This window comes from Nycticebus coucang, chromosome 4 (assembly GCF_027406575.1).
Source record: "Nycticebus coucang isolate mNycCou1 chromosome 4, mNycCou1.pri, whole genome shotgun sequence".
Taxonomy (NCBI): domain Eukaryota; kingdom Metazoa; phylum Chordata; class Mammalia; order Primates; family Lorisidae; genus Nycticebus; species Nycticebus coucang.
Window position 1 is genome coordinate 128526231 of NC_069783.1, and position 25090 is coordinate 128551320.

Below are 25090 nucleotides of genomic sequence, written 5' to 3' on the forward strand. Positions count from 1 at the left end.
TTGGACTTTAAGGACTGAAGACACTGTCCTTATCCCTTCCCTTACTTCCTTGACTCTTGGTGCCCTATTTTGTCATCTGATTTTTCTTTTCTAGTAAATAACATCTAGTAAGTAGCACTGAAACATTAAGTTAGTGTAAATCTTGTACTTTATCTCTCCTGCAGATCACCAATGCAGTCACTCACCATTACCAGTGTTCATAGCTTGTTACCATAATTCTCTTTCTGATCTATGATTTTGAAAAGCTCTTTTCTGATTTTGTCAGGTGTTCATCTATTTTCACATTGCTACCAAGGTGACCTTTTGAAAATATGTTTGTGGTGGCCTGACTTACCTGCTTATTGAGTGGATCCCATTACAGGAAAGGGAAAGTTTGCACCTCTTCTGCCACCTGTCTTTGGTAGCTTGGCCTGATTCTCCCATTTCATCTCTGAAACCTGTTCCTTATCACAAGGTTGCAGTTTTACCACATTACCTTCATAGCCCTCATATGCCCTGTGGTTCCATTCCTCATCCTTTTGCCCCTTCTCCCCTGTCCAAAAGCCCTTCACACTCTCACTGTGTACATCGTGTCTTTGAAAATACGCCTCTATCTTTGCTGCATTTCCTAAGCTTCCTGGGTAGAACTGACTTTTCCTCCATTGTATCCTTTGTGTAATTAATTTACTGTAATTACAGACTCATGAATTACCTTTCTTATTTGTTTCCATATATCTTTGCCACACCCACTTAAATATAGGACAGACTCTGTCTTCTGTTTCTATGTTCAAATTATTCTCCCAGGTAGTGCGTATGCTTGATAAACATAGTGAATGTGTGTTGTTTTGCTAACAGATTGATGTGTGAGTGAATCAATACATTTCCTGAAGTTGACTTTTCTTTTTCTCAATAGGAAGGAGCAAGAGAGTCAGAAGTTGGAGACAATACCAACACGATTGGTATTGTTGAAAGTGCTACACAAAAGCAAATAGGTAATGACAATTTTATTTTTGTGAAAATAAATTATAAGAGGTGGTAATCTTATAATTAGGGGAAATATCTAAAATTTTTAATTGCATGCTATTATGAAATAAAAACCAATAATGGGTATTGGTTTAATTTCCATTCCTTTTATTTATTTTATTGTTTTTATTAAATCTTAACTATGTACAGTAATGTATTTATGGGGTATGATGTGCTGATTTTATATACAATTAGGAATGCTTAAATCAAGCTGGGTCACATAGCCTTCACCTCACTTACTTAATTGTTGTGTTAAGACATTGATACTCTACACTTCATAGATTTGACATGTACCCTTGCAATATGCACCATAGGTAAGGTCACAAGTAGATAATGTCCATTCCTTTTAAATATACTGTCCATTCCTTTTAAGTACGTTTCTTTTGCCACCTTTTTTATACTATAAACTTTTTCCTGAAACTGCTTTAACCTTCTGAAATTCTTTTTTTTTTTTTATTTTTATTAAATCATAACTGTATACAATGATATGATTATGGGGCATCATACACTCACTCCATAAACCATTTGACACATTTTTATCACAGTGGTTAACATAGCCTTTCCGGCGTTATCTCAGTTACTGTGCCAAAACATTTGCATTCTACATTTACCAAGTTTCGCAAATACCCCTATAATATGCACCACAGGTGTGATCCCACCGATTCCCCTCCCTCTACCCACCCCCCCCTTTCCCACTTCTCCCTATTGTTAAGTTGTAGCTGGGTTATAGCTTTCATGTGAGAGTCCCAAATTAGTTTCATAGTAGGGCTGTGTACATTGGGTATTTTTTCTTCCATTCTTGGGATACTTTACTAAGAAGAATATGTTCCAGCTCCATCCATGTAAACATGAAAGAGGTAAAGTCTCCATCTTTCTTTAAGGCTGCATAGTATTCCATGGTATACATATACCACAATTTATTAATCCATTCGTGGATCGATGGGCACTTGGGCTTTTTCCATGACTTAAATTCTTTTTGCTATCAGTTTTATTTTACTGAAATAGTCACAAATGGAGATACATTTGTATATGTTTTGAAATGCAGTAATATTTTTATCATTAATTTATCTTTAAATGACATTTTATAGATAAAATCTCTGTACTGTTATCAGGACATGACAAACCAAAAGAACCAAGTTTGTATTTGGAGGTACTGTCTTTTCTTATCATTACTTTAAAATATAAGCATTGACAACTTTAAAACATAAAAGGGATGCTTTTAATTACCTTTTCTCAGCTGCGTATGTTCCCACAAGGAATTATTTTCTTACATTATCAGGCCATAATTAATAAAGTAATTATGTGGAAAGAATGAGATGCTGAATAGTAAAATTCTGCTAATTTTCAAGATTCCTTTAAAAAGACAGTGTAATATAATACAAAATGATAAGGCTTAGAAGTTATAAGAATACCATTTGGCTTTGAAGTTAAGTTTATTTAAAAATTAAAGAATTATTCCAGATTCATCTATAGCCAAATGCATGAGTCTGTGGTAAATATGGATGTGTAATAAAAGGCCTAATGAAATTCAGGGAAAAGCAGTTTGGAGACTTGATTTTTATAACTTGGAACATGTAATGACAAAATCTGGCACTCAAAACTGTTACTATGTTTGAATTGACCAGTCTAGATAATCAAGGAAAATTTTAAGAGAAAAAAAAAAAAATCATGGGGAGTAAGTGAACATGTTGGGCTGTAATAGTAACAATTTGATTTAGTGGAGTTTTAATAAACAAAATTCATTTTCTAAAATAGAACACATAGAATACTTTTGTGGCAGCCATGCTTCTGATACACTGTAGGTATGAAATACTGACAATTTATTTGGAAGCAGAGCTCAGGTAGGAAGACATGGGAAAGGCTGACCTCTTGGAAGCAGTGGTTGGGCAGCAGCACCAGCATCAGATGGATGTCAAAAGACATGTTATTCTGGATCTTTCACTTTCTGTGGAAACTGAGGAAAATTATTTAATTAATTTTGAATGTCTGTGACCTAATTCATAGACATGGCACTAATATCAACCTCTTAGGTATGTGTAATGAACAAATATAGTATGAAATCTGGAAACATTTTTATAGTCTGAAAAGTATGCATGCAAATGCAAGAAATGTTCAGTTTTATTTAATGATTTAATAAATATGGGAAGTAGTTCTTATAAAAAAAATCCTTCAGACAGGAGTGTCAAGGAAAAATGGAAAGTTAAGCAAGTTATAACTGGCATGAGCCTTTCTAATTTGGGGTATAATAAGTTTTGGGAGACTATTGTGGCAGATATCCTGTAAGAATAGTGATTTTGTGCTTACGACCTTCCCAATGAGATTTGTACATGTTTGACCTTGAAAAAAATATATATATATACTTATATATATATATTTTGAGATAGAATCTCATTCTGTGCCCTGGGTGGAGTGCTGTGGTGTCATAGCTCACAGCAACCTCAAACTCTTGGGCTTAAGTGATCCCCTTGCCTCAGCCTCCGAAGTAGTATCTGGTACTATGAGTACCAATTATGTGCTAAGTAGTTAGACATTGAATGTACAATAGAATGACTTACGGTATTGTAGTATCAATAGAAAGCCGAACAGCCAAAAAATCCCACTTACTATGTGGGCTTCATATAAATATTGTAGTATCAACAGAAAGCCAAACAGCCAAAAATTCTGACTTACTATGGGGGCTTCATATAGAGAAAACAGAGAATATCAGGTTAGACAATATAGAGGAAGATTGCAGTTAATGCGGAAAGGACTGGGGTGGAAATCTATAGTCAGGAAAGATCTTTCTGAGTGTGATTTTCAAGCTATCAGCTAAAGGATGAGAAGGAGCCAGCCATGTGAAATTGTGGGAGAAAGATAGGAAAGAAAGCAATGGATCACATATGTATCATTTTTTACTCTAAACATCCTGGGAACACCAGGAAGCAGAAAGTAGGGTAGTCATCATCATCATCATCAGTCAATTTTATTTTTATCATTATAAAACATAGAAATGAAAATGTGCAAATACATGTCTGGGATACCTTAGATGCTTCAAAAATAAATGTTTGTATTCTTTTATATCGAGGTTTTCTATAGTTCCTAATTTGCTTTTTGTTAGTAAAAAGTTACATACTATATCTAGTGTTTGTTTGATTTTATTTAAACATGACAAAACAGTTATTTTTAACTGTGGTATCCTTTTATTCAATCATAAGTAAAAACTCTACAAAACATATTTTAGATTTTTCTAACCTTTTGTTTACCTAAATAAAGCAGCTTCAGAAATGTTCTGTTTAGGTACACTTATGTTAATATGAAATAAAAATGAATGTTCAGTTTATGCCCAATATAACATACACAAAGTTTATTAGAATTCTGTGTGTCAAATTTTCATGCTAAAATTCCATTGAGAAATATTTTATGTGTTTAATCGGTAAGTATTAGACCAAGTGTATTTTGTTTTAAAAAAAAGTTCTCTTATTCCTTGTGGTGAGTACAAAGTAATCGGTTATTTTCAAGCTTGTTCCATGTTGAAACATGCACGAGTTCATATTTTTTGTGAAGATGATTCATTTTCGCCTTTCATGCTGTGTTTACACACCGATATGCACATAAAAGATGAGCTTGAGCTAGACAGCATATATGAAGTTCTGTATTGAAGTGTTTTGGCTTTCAGTACATGTTTCTCTTAGTTTTATATGTAATTGCTTTTACCAAAAAAAATTCAGTTGTTTTTGAAGAAAATGATTAGCAAATATTGATGTAACTTATTATTTTTAACTTAACTCATATTGATATTAACTTTAACAGAGTATTTCAGAGACTCTTTCAGAGAAGGATCTTAGTCATTCATCTCAGGATGCCAATCAAGAAGAAAAAAACAGAGTAAATGCACAAGTAGAAGGTAAGAATTGTATTTTCCTGTAAAAGACAATTTTTACAGATGGGATTTTATTCTTGCTCAGGCTAGTCCTAAACTCCATAGCACAAGCATCCACCTGCCTTCGCCTCCCAGAGTGCTGGGATTACAGGGTCAAGCTACTGCTCCCTCGGGACTCTGTGTTTCTAATATGTTCTCAGGTGACTCCAATGCTGCGGGTTCTTGGACCACACTAAGTAACAAGACTATAGACATCCCTGTAGAGAAATATATAGGAAGAGCTATTGGAGAACATCTCCGACAGAAGGATCAAAGGAGGGCATTATTTTGCTTTTACATGTATTTCTGAACGTGTTCCTAGCCAGATGGGATAAAGAAAAAAGTGAACAATTCCAAATTATAGATATGAACTATTACTACTAATTGAAGAGGAAATAAGTGGCATAAATGATCCCTGAAAAGAATGGTGACGAGAGATCCAAAAAAAAGGTTCATGAGCAGGGAAAGAGGGAAGGAATAAGTTATACCCGTAATGTTGCAGTTAATGATGAAGAAAACCGAGAGAATGCTCTTGTATCGATTCAAGAAATTTGCATTTACACAGAAGATTAAGATTACTTCTGCCACAGAGATCACTGGAAGCAAGAGAGTGTGCTAGAATTATAACGTGGAATTTGGAAGGATAGGATCCGGTATTTGAAACTATTTCTGTTTGAATTCTCCAGTCTGGATATTCAAGGAACATTTTGGGAGAAAAAAAAAATTGTGGGGAATGTGAATCTGTGGGGCTATAGCAGCAATGCATTTCTCCTCCTGTAAGTGTTAGGCATCAGAGCTATGTGCTATATGTATATTAATTCATAAAAATAGATTAACTTGAATATAAAAACACTGGTCATTTTTAAAAATATTCTTTACTAAAATAGGTGTTTTCTAAAATCAGAAAGAGATTAATGTAATATCCCCACAGAAAATAAAGTCAAAAGCCATAAATTTATAGAGCCCATTCCATGACTTTTCTTAATATTTTCAATGAATATGACACTGATTTTTAAATGTAAAAATTAGTTAATATGTTATAATGATGAGGTGAATCAATTTGTTTCCTTTTTTATAAATATGTCATATTTAGAGTGAATATGCATAATTACTTAGATGTATCTTACAAGGCTTTTGAATGAGTGGAGGAAGACATATTAAGATGGGAAAGCTAGAGGATACAGTGTACACCTAATCTGTAGGCCGCAGGGTGCTCCATCCCATCCTGCTCTCATTTTTTCTTGGCCTCTCCAACTTTTCACCTTGCTCATCTCACCCTTTCCTTCTCAGCTCACACATGAGCTCTGGAAATGCCAACCTTGATGCATCTTATTCATTTTCCTTTAACTGCATTCCATAATTATCGAGTAAAATAGGTAAAAACTGTTTGCCAATGATGCTATGGAATATTGTGAGCCTTGAGATCTGGGGAATAGAAATGGAAATAAATAACTTACAGTTGAGGTGGGGAAGTTGCAAAGGAGAAATCCTTAGAGTATTGAGGCCTTACTGAGGGAGGATATGCCTGTTTATCCAGGGAAAGAGCCATAATGAATGGAGTCCTCATGTAGCAATCTGTGTAAAAAAAAAAAAAAAAAGGAAAGAAGATTGTCAGCATATGAGCAGAAAGCATTTCACATATATATCACCAGGCATACACTGATGAAGGTATAAAAAGCAAAAACAACTTGATGATTAACATGTGCAACGCGTTGAAGGTTCTAATAGGAGGTAGACAGGAGTACATAGGTTACTTGATATGTTTTTCTGGATTGATAAAATTTTCTTTGTTTATGATGGCTTTGTCATTTATGTTGTATGGAAGAATTTGTGAGTGAATCTGTGATCTTCGTATGCCTTCTACCTGGTGACATCTAGCAGCCCCTTCTGAGTGGTTTTTCAAGTATTAGATGATTAGGAGTAATTTTTAAAGAGGTATATAGTTTGCTAAAGACTTAACTTCATCTAAACTCTCAATTTATAAGATAAAAATAAATTTAGGTTTGTATACATTTTTATAAAGCTGAGAGATTTTATCACATCATTCTAAGCAATGTCATTTAACTTAATATATGAAATTTACAGGACACAAAATTTTATCAAAATCAGTGAAAGAGGAAGAAGAACCTAAAGGAAGTGAAAATAACCAGCCACAGGTATCAACAAATTTAAATTTAAGTTCCTGGTTTAATGTTGTTTTCTTTACATGAATGATGTGACGTAGTCCAAGGGACATTTCCTACTGGAATGGCATTTTAGAATTCATATGCAGTTAGCTAATATTTAATTTTAAACAGTTTTTTTAACTAGTTATAAAACTTAAACCTTCCTAAAGTAAAGAGTGACTTACAGCTAATCTTTGTCCTTGGAATCCAGGCAGACGATTTTGGTGTTTTTCTGGCTCTTCAGTTTTGTAACCTTACATGATAAGGACGGTAATGCCAAGTACAGAATCATATTACTAAGCAAGAGAAATTACGAGCAATTTCATCATGATGACCACTGAGTTGGACTCATGTTCAAAGAGTCATCATTCCCAATGTACCAAACCGTAATGTAGTTTTTATACTGCACATCAGTCGTGCCAGGTAGAGTGTTTCTTCCACCTTGTGGCCTCTAACTCAGTTCAGTGTGTGTGCTGAGAGAGGGAATTAGGTCATTAGACTGTGCCTATGTAGGAAATCCGACCTTGAAGAAAGGGACTTTGATGTGAGGGTACAGCAGCAAGTTGTAACTGACATAGCTTCAGGAAATTATTAAACGGTACCAAGGTTCCTTCACTCACTGTCTTATGAGGACATTAGAAAATATTAAATGTGGGCTTAAGCCGACAGTCTGTTTCAGAAAATAGCACTGTCATATTGTGCTATATCATTTAAATTCACATTTGAGAATTGGCTTTTCTTTCTGATTGCTACTGATTTTGTCTTGTGATAATGTAAAATTTCCCAGGTTTCAGTTATCAATTTTTAAACACAGAACGGAAATAAGCACGTCAATAGTGCATGTGTTGTACTCATGCTACCTGAAGAAAGACTCAGGTATACCCACTCTAGGTATAAATCAGATAGTGATTTATTACACCCGCGCAGGCCTGTTTTTGTCCAAAGGGCAAACGGCCCCAAGGCGAGGATCAAGCTGATTTTTATACCATTTTTGTGCTATGTGGCAAGCCAAGCAAAAACAGAAGCCAAACGGCAGGTGGTTAGCTCAGGGGCGGGGTTACAGAGTTGGCTCAGGGGGGCAACAGCATGTCGGTTTTCACAAGGGTGGGGTTACAGTGAGTCAGGGGTTTGGCACTGGTTACAGTGAGTCACGGGGTTACATTCTGGCAGCTGGCATGGGGATAAACTTGGATTGGGAAATTTTACTTGAGTAAGCTTTCCATCAATGTTTAGCCATTGCTAGGGGGTTGTGGTAAGTTGCACCATTGTTTTACCTGTGTCTAGGAATCTTTGGGCACTAAGGGAACTTCCTGTTCTATTCTGAAACCTGTTTTGGGAATTAACCCAAGAGGGGGTTTAGATGTGCCGGGAACTCAGGATGAGACAGGGGCCTTTAGGGGTTCTTTGAATGGGTACTACACATGTTTGCATATGGAAACATGTCTCCTGACTAGGAATGAATGAGGACTGATAGAATGTATCTGTACTTTCAGAACTTCCTTGCGTTCAAAAGTATAAGCAACTGTGCATCAAACAAGGCAAAGTGGAATGGGGAAGTAAATAAAAACACCTGAGAAATGAGTTGAAACAGAGTTCTTGTTAAAACTGTGAATAATACAAAATTTCTGCTTGTCCTTTAGTTGAGTTAGTGTAAGGAAGGAGCAAAGTTCTGAAAATTCACCATCTAATGTAACAAATAGTATACCAGACTGTGAGGGGTAAGATGTACCTGGAGTGTCCACTCTTTAGTGTTTGAGGCATTTTCTCAATAAAAAGGCCTCAGTCACAAAAATAAGTCCCATCTCATGCCTACTTTGTGTTCCTGAAGTATAATCTCTACTCACCTCCTAAAGTTCATTTAAATGAAAGAAAAAGGTATACTGTAAAAATGCTAACAATGCACACGGACACTCGGCATGCATTTGACACAGGTGAGTAGAAATGTGAAGATAATACAAACACAAAAACAAGCAAGGAAGTCAGAAGTTATTGTCGAAATGAAGGGACACTGAGAGTTTTTTTTTTTATGAAGTTCTTATTTTTATATCATAATTTTTTTATTGAATCATAACTGTACATTACTCCTTTTATGGGGTACAAGGTGCTGATTTTAGACATAATTTGGAATGGTTACATCAAACTGGTTAACATAGGGTTCACCTTACTTAATTATTTGTTGTGTTAAGATATTTATACTGTACTCTTAAAAGATTTGACATGTACCCTTGTGATATGCACTATAGGTGATGTCCCACTGTTTACCTTCTCTTCACACAGCTTCCCCCTTTCCCTATTCTCCCCCTGTCTTCCCTCTTTCATTCTGGGCTATAGTTGTGATTCATCATTCATATAAAAGTATGGGGGATTATATATTTGTTTCATAACAGTACTGAGTATAGTTTTTCTTCCATTCTTGAGATATGTTACTAAGAAAAATATGTTCAAACTCCATCATGTGAACATAAAAGGGGCAAAGTCTCCATCTTTTTATGGCTGCACAACATTCCATGGTATACATATACCACAATTTGTTACTTCATTCAGGGGCTATGGGCACTTGCGCTTCTTTCATGACTGGGCAATCATGAACTGGGCTGTAATAAACATTCTGGTGCAAATATGTTTGTTGTAAAATGATGATTGGTCATCTGGATTTATTCCTAGCAGAGGCATAGCAGGATCAAATGGTAGGTCTACTTTTAATATCCTAAGTGTTCTCCAAACCTCTTTCTAAAAGGGACATATTAGACTGCATTCCCACCAGCAGTGCAGAAATGTTCCCTTCTGTCCACATCCACACCAAAATCTGTAGTTTTGTGATTTTGTGATGTGGGCTACTCTTCCTGGAGTTAGATGATGTCTCAAAGTGGTTTTGATTTGTATTTCTCTGATGATTAAAGATGATGAGCAGTTTTTCATGTGTCTGTAGGCCATGCGCCTATTTTCTTCAGAGAAGCTTCTGTTCAATTCTCTTGCCTAAAATGAAATGTGATCAATAGTTCTTACCTTACTAATTAATTTGGGTTTTCTGTTTAATCTAATTATCAAATCGTTGTTGGAAACATAACCTGAAAAAATCTTCTCCCATTCTGAGGACCGTGTGCTTGCTTTACTTACTTTGTTCTTTGCTGTGCAGATGTTTTTTCGTTTTATCAGATCCCTGTAATATATTTTTGGTGTTACTTCAATTGCCTGGGCACTGGGGTCCTCCTCATAGCATATTCTTCCAGGCCAATTTTTTCAAGTGTTTTCCCTGTCGCCGCTAATAGTATTTTTATATTTTTTTGTCTTAAGTTTAAACCGTTTATCCAATGAGAATCAATTTTTGTTAATGGTGAAAGATGAGGGTCCTGTTTCAGTCTTCTACAAGTCGCCAGCCAATTCACCCAGTACCATTTGTTGAATAGGGAATGTTTTCCCTATTTATGTTTTTGATACGCTTATCAAAGATCAAATGATAGTAAGTGCCCGGCTTAATCTCTTGGTTCTCTATTCTGTTCTATACATTTACCTTGGTATTTTTGTGCCACTATCATGCTGTTTTGATCACTATAGATTTATAGTATAGACTGAAGTCTGGTAGGCTGATTGCTACTGCTTTGTCTTTATTTCTGAGTAATGTCTTGGCTATTCAGGGTTGCCTGCATTATAGATGACCATCCCTTCACCCTGAGTCTATATTTATCTCTTAAGGTAAATTGAGATTCTTATATGCAGCAGATATATGACTTAAATTTGTATATCCAGTCAGCAAAACTGTGCCTCTTTAGAGGACAATTTTAGCCATTCACATTAATTGAGAATATTGATAAGCCTGGTAGTATTTTGGGTATCAATTTTTTTAAAGTCCAGTAGGCATTTTTAATCCTTTTGCAACAGTGGAAGTTGGATTTTGATCAAAAGTTTCTGAGTGAGTTGACTTTGCTGGTAGAGGATTGTGCTGGTCACTATAGAGGATAGGATTGAGAATATCCTGGAGAGGTGGTTTCTTTATGGAAAATTTCTTCAACATGTGAATGTCATTAAAGTATTTAACTTCTCCATCATAAATGAACCTCAGTTTAGCTGGATACAGGATCCTGGGTTGAAAGTTATTTTGTGTTAGGAGGTTAAAGGTTGATGACCATCCTCTTCTAGCTTGAAAAGTTTCAGTAGAGAGATCTGAAGTCATTTGAATATTTTCCCCCTTGTAGGTTATGGCTGTCTTACATCTGGCTGCTTGCAGAATTTTCTCCTTCATGTTAATTTTGGCAAAGTTAATTATTATGTGTCTGGGTGATGCTATATTTGGATTGAGTCATGCTGGGGTTCTGAAACTGTCTTCTTTCTTCATTTCAGAATCTCTTGCCATGTTTGGTAAGTTCTCCTCGATTATCTCTTGCAGAAGAGCATCTTGGGGCTTTCAAAGCAACCTCATCCCCTTCAGGAATTCCTATAATGCAAATGTTAGTTTGCTTTGAAGTGTCCCAGACCTCTCTGAGAGAATGATCCATTTTTGCTCTCCCTTTCTCTTCCACGTTGAGCATTTGGAAGCATTCAAAAGCTTTGTCTTCATTGTCAGAAATCCTTTCTTCTGCCTGCTCCATTCTGTTACTGAGGGATTCTACTGTATTTCTCAGATCTTTGAGGGCTTCAAATTCTTGCCTCAATGTGTCAAAACTTTGTTGATTTGTCTTTTAATTAATTGAATTCTTGAGACAACTCAATTCTCACAGAATTTGCATTTTGTCCTGGCTTTATTGCTCTATGGGCCAGGCATTATTTGAGTTCACAGAAACTATGGCTCAGTCCCACCCTGTGTTGTTGCTGCTGCACCTATACTCATGTAGCTGGCATCTCTGACTACACTGCACTCTATGTTGGGGCGGGTTCACGTAGAGCTCATAAATGACTCTCAGTTTCAGCCCTTCCATGGGCTGATGCTGTTGCCCTGCCTGCTTTCGTCCCGGCTAAGCTCCTGGGGAATACTTGCATCTTGGGCTCACAAATGTAGCATTTCTGACTCAGTTCTGCCCTAGGAGTGTGCCGTCTCTGCATGCACGTGGATTCTATTCTCTGTTCCTGCCATGCCACTCCAAGGCAGGTATCACCTCGGGCATATCCTTTGCTCAGGGGGCCTGTGTGTCCATCCCACATCTGTTTCACCCATGGCCGCCACCAGAGCAGAGGCCCAGCTGCCTCTGCTTGCTAAGAGAGGTGGAAAATGTTTCTCCAAAACATTACCAGGGGCACGAGCCCTATTGATCCCACCACTGCAGCTGCTGGGCTGCCATGTGGAACGCCATATCTCTCTCTCTCCTGTATGGCTCCCATGATCCACAATCCCCAGTTTCCACCCATGCCTCCATTTCAGCACAGACTTGTAACAGCCCACACCCTGTCCACACCTCTCGAGAAAATGCCCAAGAATCTGGACTCCATGGGAGACAGGCTTCCAGACCACAGCATGAGAGTGGAGGGGAGTGCTGGAAGTTCAGAATTGCAGGTAGAGTCTATGTTCAGTTTTATGCCTGGAGGGAGAGTGCCATGGCACACTAGTGAGTCCTCTCTTGGGAAGGAGTTCTGGTTTATAGAGTGTCTCTCCCATGGGATAAAATAGGAAGAGCTATGAACTCTGCTTGCTTGCTTGTAGAAGGGATGCTTTGATATGTGCTCTTTAGTCTTCCCTCTTGGCTCAGCTCTAAACCATCAGCTTACTTGCTAAACTTATGTCCTTTAACTCTCCTTCTGGACGGGTGCCTCTGTGGAAATCTGGTTCCAATCAGCCATCTTGCCTCCTCCCCCACAGTGGATATTTTCAATCATTTCACCATTGTGGATATTAGGTTTTATTCATTTTCTGGGTGAATTTATTTTAGTGGTAGACCATTAAGCTGATCATGATGGAGGATGAGTCTGAGAATTTCCTGGATAGCTGGCTTAGTTATGGCAAATTTCTTCCACATGTGTATGCAGGTGAGGTATTTGATTCCTCCATCACAAATGAAACTCAGTTTAGCTGGATACAGGATCCTGGGCTGAAAGTTCTTTTCTTTTCAGAGATTGAAGGTGAATGACCATCCTCTTGTGGCTTGAAAATTTTCAACAGAGATATCTACAGTCATTCTAATATTCTTCCCCTTGTAGGTTATACTTTTGTTATGTCTGGCTGCTTGCAGAATTCTCTCCTTCATGTTTACTTGGGTATAGTTAATTACAACATGTCCAGAAGATGCTTTATTTGGATTGAGTTGTGCTGGTGTTCTGACACTATCTACTATCTGAATTTCTGTATCTTTTGTCATGCTTGGCAAATTATCCTCCGTTATATCTTGGAGTAGAGGATATAATTTGGAATTATCCTCTTCACCTTCAGGAATTCCCATTAGGTGAATGTTTGGTCTTCTGAAGTGGTCCCACAACCCTCTCACCAAGTGATCCATTTTTGCTCTCTACTTCTCTGCCTCTTTGAGTGTTTTAGAGCCTTCAAAAGCTTTCTATTCAACTTTGGAGATCCTTCCTTCTGCCTGCTTCACTGTATTACTGAGGGATTCTACTATATTTCTAAGTTCATTGAGGTCTTCATTTTTTGTCCTCCTTATGTCTAAATCATTGCATATTTTGTCTTTGAATTCATTGATTTCTTGAGACAACTTTTGAACTACTCCTTGTATTTCTAATTCCAACTTTCGTTCCATTCTATTAATCTTATTTGCCATCCGTATTGTGAATTCCTTTTCTGACATTTCAACCATTTGTTTATGAATGGCATATTCTATTGTGTCTTTTTTGTCATTCCATGGGGTTGTTAATCTTCTCTGAGTATTCATATTACCAGAGTATTTCCACTGGTTCTGCCCAATGATTTTTTTTTTTTTTTTTGCAGTTTTTGCCCATGGCCAGTTTTGAACCTGCCACCTCCAGTACGTGGAGCCAGCATATACTGCATATACTTGTCCTTGAGCCACAGGCGCCACACCAGCCAATGGTTATTTTTCACATTTTGCCTGGAGAAGCTGCTAAAGTGAAAATGGTTTGAGGGATCCCTGAGTTGTAGTTCACCATCCCTTTATGAAAAAGTTGGAACTAGTGACTGTGGCTTTTTTCCCTACAGCTTTACAAAGGTCTCTTTCCATCGTGCATCCTGAGAGTCTGGGGACATGGTAGGTGTGATGGGGCTAGGTGGCTCTGTTTTGTATTCAGCCAGCCTTTATCCAGTCCTAGGGAATCAGTGGCTTTTGTCTGAAATCTTAGCTGGGGAGAGATAAAAGCAACTAAGACACCACACCCCCAAGCAGCAACAACTTGAAGAGGAGAATCAGTCTCTCCCATTTCAACCCTACCAGGGTTCAACCTTGGAGCATCCCCAGGTAGCCAGCCCAGGTCAGGAGTTCTAAACTAATTGTCCTGGGCAGCAGAATCGCTGTTCATGTGGGAGAGTTGAAAATGTCTCCAACAAGCAGACAGCAGGGGTCCACTGGCAGTTCAAATATGACTTGTTCTGGTACTCCATGGAGTCAGAAAGGCCTACCCAGCAAATGAGTTAGTGCAGGGAGGTTGGAACTCCTTCCCCATTTTTCACATCTGCCACGAGCAGTCAATGTTAATCCTGAGGGTCTGTTGCCGAGTTCCCTCCAATGAGCAAATGTGCCAGGGTTCTGCGCCTGCCAAATTCAAAGGGGAGTCAATGATTCCTTAACCAGGCCGTTGCATTCTGCCACCAGCACACAAAGGGAGCTGAATCCTGACACCCTTTGGTGCTCATTGGAAACTGGGTCATGTTTTCCCTGAGTCTGCTCCAAGCTGGGGGTTGACTCAGTGTGTGTTTTACTCCCTCAGAGAATGCAGCTCTCACCCAGCCACACTCCTCCTCTGGTACCGCTGTGGGGCGAGGTTGGGCTCCCTCTAGTGGTCCATAGAAGTGGTGAGATGGCTTCCCAAAATTTTACCATGGAGGGAGCAGGGTACCATCACTGCTGCTTTTCCACCACATAGGTCCCCAAGCCTCTGCCAGCCGCTACTATGTACTTGGTGGCACTGGGCCAGTCCTCCTCCCCTTGTATCGCTCCACTTCTTCTCATGTCACATTTTTAGTGCGCCTGTCCCATGGCCCATACAATGCCCAGCCCTAGCAAAGAATCACCAGAAACTCTGAGCTCTGCAGGGGTTAGACTTCCAGACTTCTAGGCCCGGGGAAAAGATGGACTGAGAGTTCAGAATAGCAGGGAAAATACTTGTCCAACTTTTATGCCAGACAAGAAAATGGCCATGCTCACAGCTTTACTGGGTTTGTTCTGACTATTATCACTCTTTCTTTGTGGGAGCTTATGCTGAAACTGTCTCCGTAGAGAAGTGGCAGGAAATGGGAACCCCAAAACCATTAATGTGAAAATAGATATCAGAACTATGGTTCAGTCTAGTGATGCAAAATTTGTAACTTGATAACAGCAAAGAAATGAAGTGTGCCTCATTCAAGCAAAAGGGCACACTGCTTCTGCTGCTATGGGCACTTATGATGAAGGAAAAACAGTACATGCTGAACATGTTTGTGAGGCATTAGATGAGTTCAGCAAATCTAAGAAGTATAAATCATGAAACCTGAATCAGAAAATGTGTATTTCTCCCCACCACCTAGAGACAGATCATCAAAAGCATATGTGTTTATGAAGCAAACAATAGAGCAAATTATGTAAACTAATCAGAATGAGGAAGGCCGGTAGAACTCTCACCTTCCAAAAAGAAACTACTAACTACAAGTTCCAAACGAGGTAGATGGTTCCCTTCCCACTGCTGCTTTTTCCTTTGTCAGTTGTCTGGTCCATTCTGATTTTCCAATTTTGTATGTTTCGTTAATCACATTTATTCACCATTTTACTCTTACCTCCTACAATGAACAGAAAACAGAACTGAGGGTCACCATCTTCATCATGATTTTTATGTTCATTAGTATAATGTGTAGAAAAGAAAATGTACAAGAAAGTGTGCAGAACACTTTAGGAGATTCTAAGAAATGTCTTCTCTGTTTTCATCCTTCACTTTTTATTTTATTTTTTTTGTAAATGATTTTTTTATTTTATTATTTTTTATTGTTTTTTAATTTTTGTTATTAATACTAAATCATAGCTGTGTACATTAGTGTGATCATGGGGCACCATACATTGGTTTTATGAACAGTTTGACACATTTTCATTAGACTGGTTAACATAGCCTTCCTGGCATTTTCTTTGTTATTGTGTTAAGACAATTACATTCTACATTTACTAAATTTCACAAGTACCCTTGTGAGATGCACCACGGGTGTAATCCCACCTATCACCCTCCCTCCGCCCATCTTCCCCCCTTCTTCCCCTGCCTCTCCCCATTCCCCATATTCTTAGGCTATAACTGGGATATAGCTTTCATATGAAAGCCAAAAATTAGTTTCATAGTAGGGCGAGTACATTGGATATTTTTTCTTCCATTCTTGAGATACTTTACTGAGAAGAACATGTTCCAGCTCCATCCACGTAAACATGAATGAGGTAAAGTCTCCATCTTTCTTTAAGGCTGCATAATATTCCATATTGTACATATACCACAGTTTATTACACCATTCATGCATCGATGGGCACTTAGGCTTTTTCCATGACTTAGCAATTGGAATTGGGCTGCAATAAACATTCTGGTACAAATATCCTTGTTATAATGTGATTTTTTGTCTTAAGGGTATAAACCTTATAAACCTAGTAGAGGAATTATAGGATTGAATAGCAGGTCTATTTTTAGATCTCTAAAGGTTCTCCAAACATCTTTCCTAAAGAAATGTATTAATTTGCATTCCAACCAGCAGTGCAGAAGTGTTGCCTTTTCTCCAAATCTACGCCAACATCTCTGGTCTTTGGATTGTGTGATAGGGGCTAATCTTACTGGAGTTAGATGGTATCCCAAGGTAGTTTTGATTTGCATTTCTCTGATGATTAAAGGTGATGAGCGTTTTTTCATATGTCTGTAGGCCATGCCCCTGTGTTCTTCAGAGAAGTTTCTCTTCAAGTCCGTTGCCCAGCCTGCGATGGGATCACTTGTTCTTCTCTTGCTTATACGTTTGAGTTCTCTGTGGATGCTGGTTATTAAACCTTTGTCGGAGACATAACCTGCAAATATCTTCTCCAATTCTGAGGGCTGTTTGCTTGCTTTACTTACTGTGTTCTTGGCTGTGCAGAGCTTTTTAGATTGATCAGGTCCCAGTAGTGTATTTTTGAAGCTGCTTCAATTGCCTGGGGTGTCCTCCTCATAAAGTACTCGCCCAGACCGATTTCTTAAAGAGTTTTCCCTGCACTCTCTTCTAGTATTTTTATCGTCTCATGTCTTAAGTTTAAACCTTTTATCTAGTGAGAGTCTATCTTAGTTAATAGTGAAAAGTGTGGGTCCAATTTCAGTCTTCTACAGGTTGCCAGCCAGTTCACCCAGCACCATTTGTTAAATAGGGAATCTTTTCCCCACTGGATGTTTTTAATTGGCTTGTCAAAGATTAAATAACGGTAAGTAGCTGGGTTCATCTCTTGGTTCTCTATTCTGTTCCAGACATCTACTTATGTGTTTTTGTGACAGTACCATGCTGTTTTGATCACTATCGATATATAGTATAGTCTGAGGTCTGGTAACGTAATTCCTCCTGCTTTGTTTTTATTTCTGAGTAATGTTTTGGCTATTCGAGGGTTTTTTTGATTCCATATAAAACTAAGTATTATTTTTTCAAGATATTTAAAGTATGACAGTGGGGCTTTAATAGGGATTGCATTAAAATTGTATATTGCTTTGGGTAGTATGGACATTTTAACAATGTTGATTCTTCCCAACCATGACCATGGTATGTTTTTCCATTTGTTAATGTTTTCAGCTGTTTCTTTTCTTAGAGTTTCATAGTTGTCTTTATAGATATCTTTCTCGTCTTTTGTTAGATATACTCCCAAATATTTCATGTTCTTTGGCACTGCTGTGAATGGAATAGAGTCATTAACTGTTTTTTCAGCTTGACTTTTGTTGGTATGTATAAAGGCTAATGATTTATGAGTGTTATTTTTGTAACCTGAGATGCTGCTGTATTCCTTGATCACTTCTGAGAGTTTTGTAGTAGAATCCCTGGTGTTTTTCATATATACAATCATATCGTCTGTGAAAAGTGTAAGTTTGATCTCTTCTGACCCTATATGGATACCCTTGATCACCTTTTCTTCCGTAATTGTGATGGCTAAAACTTCCATCACAATGTTAAAGAGCAGTGGAGACAATGGGCAGCCTTCTCTAGTTCCTGATCTGAGTGGAAATGATTTCAGTTTAACTCCATTCAATATGATATGGGCTGTGGGTTTGCTGTATATGGCCCCTATCAATTTAAGAAATGTCCCTTCTATACCAGTTTTTTTAAGTGTTCTGATCATGAAACGATGCTGGATATTGTCAAAAGCTTTTTTCAGCATCAATTAAGAGAATCATGTGGCCTTTGTTTTTTATTTTGTTCATACAATGAATTATATTTATAGATTTATGTATGTTAAACCAGCCTTGAGACCCTGGGATAAAACCGACTTGGTCATGATGTATAATTTGTTTGATATGTTGCCGGATTCTCTTTGTTAGGATCTTGTTGAATATTTTTGCATCTATATTCATTAGTGATATTGGTGAATAATTTTCTTTTCTTGTTAGGTCTTTTCCTGGTTTGGGGATCAGGGTGATGTTTGCTTCGTAGAACTTGTTGGGTAGTCTTCCTTCTTTTTCTACGTTTTGGAACAGGTTGAGTAACATAGGTACTAGTTCCTCTTCAAAGTTTTGGTAGAATTCTGACGTGAAGCCATCTGGTCCCTGGCTTTTCTTTTTAGGGCGATCTCGTATGGTTGATGCTATTTCAGAACTTGATATTGGCATGTTCAACAGTTCCACTTGATTCTGGCTAACTCTTGGAAGATGAAGTGCTTCCAAGTATTGGTCAATTTCCTTCAGATTTTCATATTTCTGAGAATAAAGTTTCTTGTAATATTCTTTAAAATCTTTTGAATTTCCGAGGAGTCTGTTGTTATTTCGTCTTTGTTGTTTCTGATTGATGAAATTAGAGATTTTACTCTTTTTTTGCTGGTGAGGTTAGCCAAATGTTTATCTATTTTATTGACATTTTCAAAAAACAACTTTTTGATTTATTGATCTGTTATATAATTCTTTTTTTTTTCAATTTCATTTAATTCTGCTCTAATTTTGGTTATTTCTTTTCTTCTACTGGGTTTGGGTTGGAATGTTCTTCCTTTTCCAGTTGCTTGAGATGTCTCATTATGCTGTTAACTTCCTCTCTTTCCGTTCTCTTGAGGAAGGCTTGCAGTGCTATAAATTTCCGTCTTAGGACTGCCTTTGCGGTATCCCAGAGGTTCTTACAGTTTGTGTCTTCATTGTTGTTTTGTTCCAAAAATTTGGCAATTTCCTTCTTAATCTCATCTCTGACCCAGGTATCATTCAGCATAAGGTTATTTAACTTCCATTTTTTTATATGAGTGTGCAGATTCCTGTTGTTACTGAGTTCAACTTTTATGCCACGGTGGTCCGATATGATGCAAGGAATAAGTTATATTCCTTTAAATTTACTTAGTTTAGACTTGTGACCTAAGCTGTGATCAATTTTGGAGTATGTTCCATTGGCTAATGAAAAGTATGTGTATTCAGTTTTGTTGGGATGAAATGTTGTCTAGATGTCTGCTAAATCCAAATGTAGGATGGCTGGGTTTAAATCTAAAATTTCTTTGCTCAGCTTCTTAATGGCGGATCTATCCAGCACTGCCAAAGGAGTGTTGAAATCTCCGACTATTATGGAGCTGGAGGAAATCAAGTTGCTCATGTCTTTTAGAGTTTCTCTTATAAATTGAGGAGCATTCTGGTTGTGTGCATAAATATTCATAATTGGAATCTCATCATATTGAGCATTACCCTTAACAAATATGTAGTGACCATTTTTATCTTTCTTTACTTTTGTTGGTTTAAAGCCTATTGTGTCAGCAAATAGAATTGCAACACCTGCTTTTTTCTCATTACCATTTGCCTGAAATATGGATGACCATCCTTTCACCCTGACTCTATATTTATCTTTTAAGGTAAGATGTTACACTTATATGCAGCAAATATCTGGCCTGAGTTTTTGTATACGGTCAGCTATACTGTGCCTCTTTAGAGGACACTTTAAGTCATTCACATTAATGGAGAATATTGATATGTCTGGTAAAATTTTGGGTATCAAGTTTTTTGAAAGTCCAGTGGACAATTTTAGTCCTTTCTCCACTGTGGAAGTTGGAGTTTGATCAAAGTTTCTGAGTGAGTTCTTTTTTTGGTAGAGGATTGGGGTGTCACTATGGAGGATAGTTCTGAGAATATCCTGGAGTACTGGTTTGGTCATGGCAAATTTCTTCAACATATGAATGCCATAAAGGATTTAATTTCTCCATCATAAATGAAACTCAGTTTATATGGATACAGGATCCGGGGTTGAAAATTATTTTGCTTTAGGAAATTAAAGGTCGAGGACAACCCTTTTCTGGCTTTAAAAGTTTCAGCAGAGACATCCTCCGTCATTCTAATATTCTTCCCTTTGTAGGTAATAGATTTCTTGCATCTAGCTGCTTTCATTATTTTCGCCTTCATATTGACACTAGTGAAGTTAATTATGACATGCCTGGGGGATATCTTGTTTGGATTGAGTTGTGCTGGGGTTCTGAAACTGTCTGCTATCTGGATTTCAGAATATCTTGACATATCTTGAAAATTCTCTTTCATAATTTCATGGAGAAGGGCCTCTGTGCCTTGCAAGACCTCTTCATCACTTTCAGTGATTCCAATGAGGCGGATTTTAGCCTTCTTCAAATTATCCCAGAGCTCTCTGAGAGAATGATACATTTTTGCTCTCCATTTCTCGTCTTCTTTGAGAGTTTGGGAGTGTTCAAACAGCTTGTCTTCAATGTCAGAAATCCTTTCTTCTGCCTGCTCCACTCTGTGACTGAGAGATTCTACTGTATTTTTCAGATCTTTGAGGGCTGCAAATGCTTGCTTCAGTGCATGTAAATCTTTGGTGGTTTTGTCTTTAAATTCATTAAATTCTTGAGACAATGTTTTAATTTCTCCTCAAATTTCTAATTCTGACTTTTGAATTGCTCTTCGAATTTCTAATTCCAGATTTTCCTCCATTCAATTAATCTTGTTTGCAATCCAAATTCTGAATTTGATTTCTGACATCTCAGCCAGCTGTTTATCAATGGGATCTTCAGCTACATCTGCCATATCTGTCCTTTGGGAGTTGTTGATCTATTCTGGTTATTCATGTTACCAGAATTTTTCCTCCAATTGTGCCCCATGATTACTTTACACCATTTGATTTTTCCTCTGGAGCCTTGTCGAGGACCCGTGCAGTGCTACAGCCTGAGATGTTGGGGATCTATTTGATGTGGTGGGGCTAAGTGGTTCTGTCTTGTTTTCAGCTGGTCTCTGTTCACCCCTAGTGAAACAGTTACTCTGGGTTGAAGTATCAGCTGTGGAGTATTACCAGCAATTAAGTCACCCTGCCCTCCACAGGCAAGAATTGGAAAAGAAAATCAAACTTTCTTACAACCACACACCCAGGGCACCATTTGAATAGTCCTCAGGCAATTGGCTCAGTTCAAAAGGTCCAAATCAATTGTGTCAGTCAGCACCTGCCTCACGTGGGAGAGTTTAAAAGGTCTCTGGCAACTGGAACGCAGGGGTCTGGTGACAACTCAAATATGACTTTCTCTGGTGCTCCGTGAATTCTGGAGGACCCACCCAGCAAACAGATTAGTCTGGGAAGTTTGATACCTTCTTCCCCATCTTGAAGTTCTGTCACACCCAGTCACTGCTAGCCCCGCAGGGCTTTGACCCAGTCAGTTGTCTCCAGTGAGCAGATACTCCAGAGGTTTGCACCTACCTACATCACAAGGAAGTCTGTGTCTGCTCAGCCAGGCCGCTGCTCTCTGCCTCTATCCATTAGGGGGTGGTGAGACCTGTCAAACTTGGGCGCTTGATGGAGGCTGGGGGGTGTTCACTTTGTTCCAGCTGCGCCCTAGATTAATGTTACTGGCCTAACAGAAAAACCTTGTTGGAGTTTGTTTCTGTCCCAGCTAAATTCCTCTGCAGAGGAGGGGCTGATTTGAATTCCCAGAACCTGTGCCTCAGGCCCTGTCTGTACTCTTGCAGGTTTTTATTCGCAGCACCGTCAGCTGTCAGCTCTAGCCTCCTGTCCTCCTTTGTCTATAGGCTGATGATCCCCTGAGGGCCGGGTGCGTCTTATGCTCAGTAGAGTGGTCCTCTTGGTTAGCCCGCTCTGGGAGTTTCCTTGTTCTGCGCGTGCTTTTTCTAGTCCTCGTGTTCCACCCAGGCCAGTACCGCCTCAGGCAAACCCTTTACTCATGGGGCCTGTGTTTCAGTCCCAAATCTGTTCTGTGGTGGTTGCCATCTGAGAAGAAGCCTGGCCTCCTTTGGTTGCCCAGGGAGACAGGGGGAGTTGCTTTGGGAAATCTGGGGGTTTGCCTTTTTGTTGCTAAAGATGACTGCTGCTCTGTGCCTCGGGGCACTGCCGCTGCGGCATGATTCCCTCTCAGCTGACCATCGTATCCTCACTCACATGCCACAGAATCAGCTCTGACCAGCTGCAGTTCAGGTCCTGTCCACACCCCTTGAGAAATCACACAAGACTCTGGACTCCTGGGGGACAGGCCTCCAGACCTCAGAGTGAGAGTGGAGGGAAGTGCTGGGAGCTCAGAATTGCAGGTCGTAACACGAAACTCATTGAGACCAAATGATCACATAAACATATACAAAGGCTACCAGACACACGAGCCCGTAGATGCACAGACAGAGATAGATAGACATACAGACAACACCCACGACAACAGCAACAAAAAACAACTACAATAAAAATAGTGCTAAATGTAAAATAATTGAAAAAAAAGAAAAAAAGTGGTGTTCATAAAAAAGTTAAATAAATAAGAAAGGAGAAATTAAAATTAGAAAAAAAGGAAATAAAAATATGTCTAAAAATCATAAAAAAAGAATAATAGCTCCTCCAAGAAAATGGTGAGGAAAAAAGCAGAACAAAAAAAAAGAGAAAAAGAAAAAAAGGCACCAATCACAAAAATATTATTCTTGTACATATGTAGAAATATACATCTGTATGTATGATGTAGGGATCAATTTTCGTAGGAAAATATTTATAATGCAATATGCTTTCTGGACACCAGGAGGCGCTGTGAGTAGTTTCCAGGCTTATACCTGATTCACAGTTGATGCTGTTACCACGTAAGCACCCTACCTGGCCGATCGCCATTTTGGAGTTTTAGTCAAAGTTTGTCACCTAAGTATTGCGCAACCTCAGCTGCTCTGTTCCAGATGGCACTCCTGTCCGACCTCCCAACTCCTTGCAGCAGTCCATGCTTCACAAATCTTTCCACTCTGCTCCGACGTTCTTCTACAAACTGGTGACTGCAGACGGCTGTGGGGAAGGGTGTTGGCTGCTGGTGGCTCCCGTGGCTGCTGACAGGTCCCGTGGCTGGAGCGCTCAGGGACCTTATTCTCAGTTTTGTGGTTCAGAGTCTCCCTTTTGAATTGGGACTTTTGAGTCCAGCCACCTGCCAGTTTGCCATGCAGCCTGAACTGCCAGCCCCCTCCAACATTCCCCACCAGGGATGCTCTGGTCTATTTAATCACTCCTGTTGTTCTGGGGGAAGGCGTCTGCCATTTTGGATAGTTCAAAATGTCTGTTTCCCAGGCAGTATCCCTTCCCTTCAATTTTCCATTGGGTTGCCCAGCTCTCTGTGGTTTTGAGTGGCTCTCCTTTCGGATGCCATCCTTAGCTCAAGAGTACATTTTCGTAAGTTGGGTTTTGCCAGTAATTGCAAGCTGCTGTCCCCCGTAAGGGAGGGGCCTGCCAGCCAGCATGGCCAAGCAGGGAAAAATCTCTACAACAGTCTGTGGTTTTAAATTACCCCTCATATACAGCAATCTGCCAATTTGCTGAGTGTCTCCAGCTGTCCGTCCACACCAATAATCCACGCATGGGAAAGGTCCAGACCACTCTTCCTCTCACCTGATGACTTGGGAGAGGTCGGCTACACGTCCGTCCCATCTGCCATCATGCTCCGCCTCCATCCTTCCCTCTTTATTAAGGCTTTCCATACTTTCTTGAAGTTGTTTCCTAATTGGGAAGGAGTTGCACAGTGTATGTCCTGTTTACTTGCTTTTACTTAAACATAAACATAAGGCAAGTTGTTCTTATCAGAGGATATCTTTTTCTTCAACAATTTTTCCTATCAGTAAATATTTTATCACAAAACATTTTGATGTCTTCAGGGCCTTGTTTAGCTAAATGAAGCAGCATTGACATTTTTGAGCTCATACTCGACATGATGTACTCCCAAGTTGCCCATTATGCCAGTATCTAGTTTTACCACTGACATATTTCTAGAGTGAGAAATATTTTAAGGATGTAATGCCAGAAGTATGATATCCCATGTATTATATTTTTCACAATGTTGATCTGTGTTTGGTGGAGAATGCAAAGTAATGTTATGGAAGGTGAAGTAAGTTCCTTGTTGCTATATAACATGAGTTAATGTTTTGTCTTCGAATATGTTTCCTTTGGCTGCCTATGCTCAATTTACAGAATCAATAGCCATACACAAGTGGAAGGTAAGGTTCATCTCGAGAGCATATGTATAGCTGCAATGCTTTGGTTTTCAAGACATTCTTCTTTCTTTAAAGGTTAAAAAACTTTGATCTTAGAGTAGATAATTCAAATATTTTTGACAAAAATGATTAGGAAATGTTGATACCACTTATTTTAATTATAAAGTACTTTAAACTCAATGTTGATGTTAATTTTAACAGAATTTATCAGAGAATCTTACCAAGGAGGATCTTAGTGGTTCTTCTTGGACTGGCAATTCAAATGGATACAAGACAGTACCCAAACAAGTAAAGGGTAAGCACTACAACTTACGGGAAATGTCAGGTGAAATAATGTTTA

The 25090-nt window shown here is 38.6% G+C and overlaps 1 long non-coding RNA gene and 1 pseudogene across 2 annotated transcripts; both read left to right on the forward strand.

Moving 5' to 3' along the window:
* LOC128584410 (transcriptional enhancer factor TEF-4-like) overlaps nucleotides 1-25090 on the forward strand; it is a 48943-nt pseudogene that overhangs the window by 4770 nt on the left and 19083 nt on the right.
* On the forward strand, nucleotides 917-25044 carry LOC128584748 (uncharacterized). 2 transcript variants are annotated; one of them, XR_008379723.1, is made up of 4 exons: nucleotides 917-971; nucleotides 4792-4885; nucleotides 6986-7056; nucleotides 24952-25044. It is a non-coding gene; the product is annotated as an uncharacterized LOC128584748 (long non-coding RNA). The 2 variants fall into 2 exon arrangements; XR_008379722.1 differs by lacking the exon at nucleotides 917-971 and adding an exon at nucleotides 2120-2152.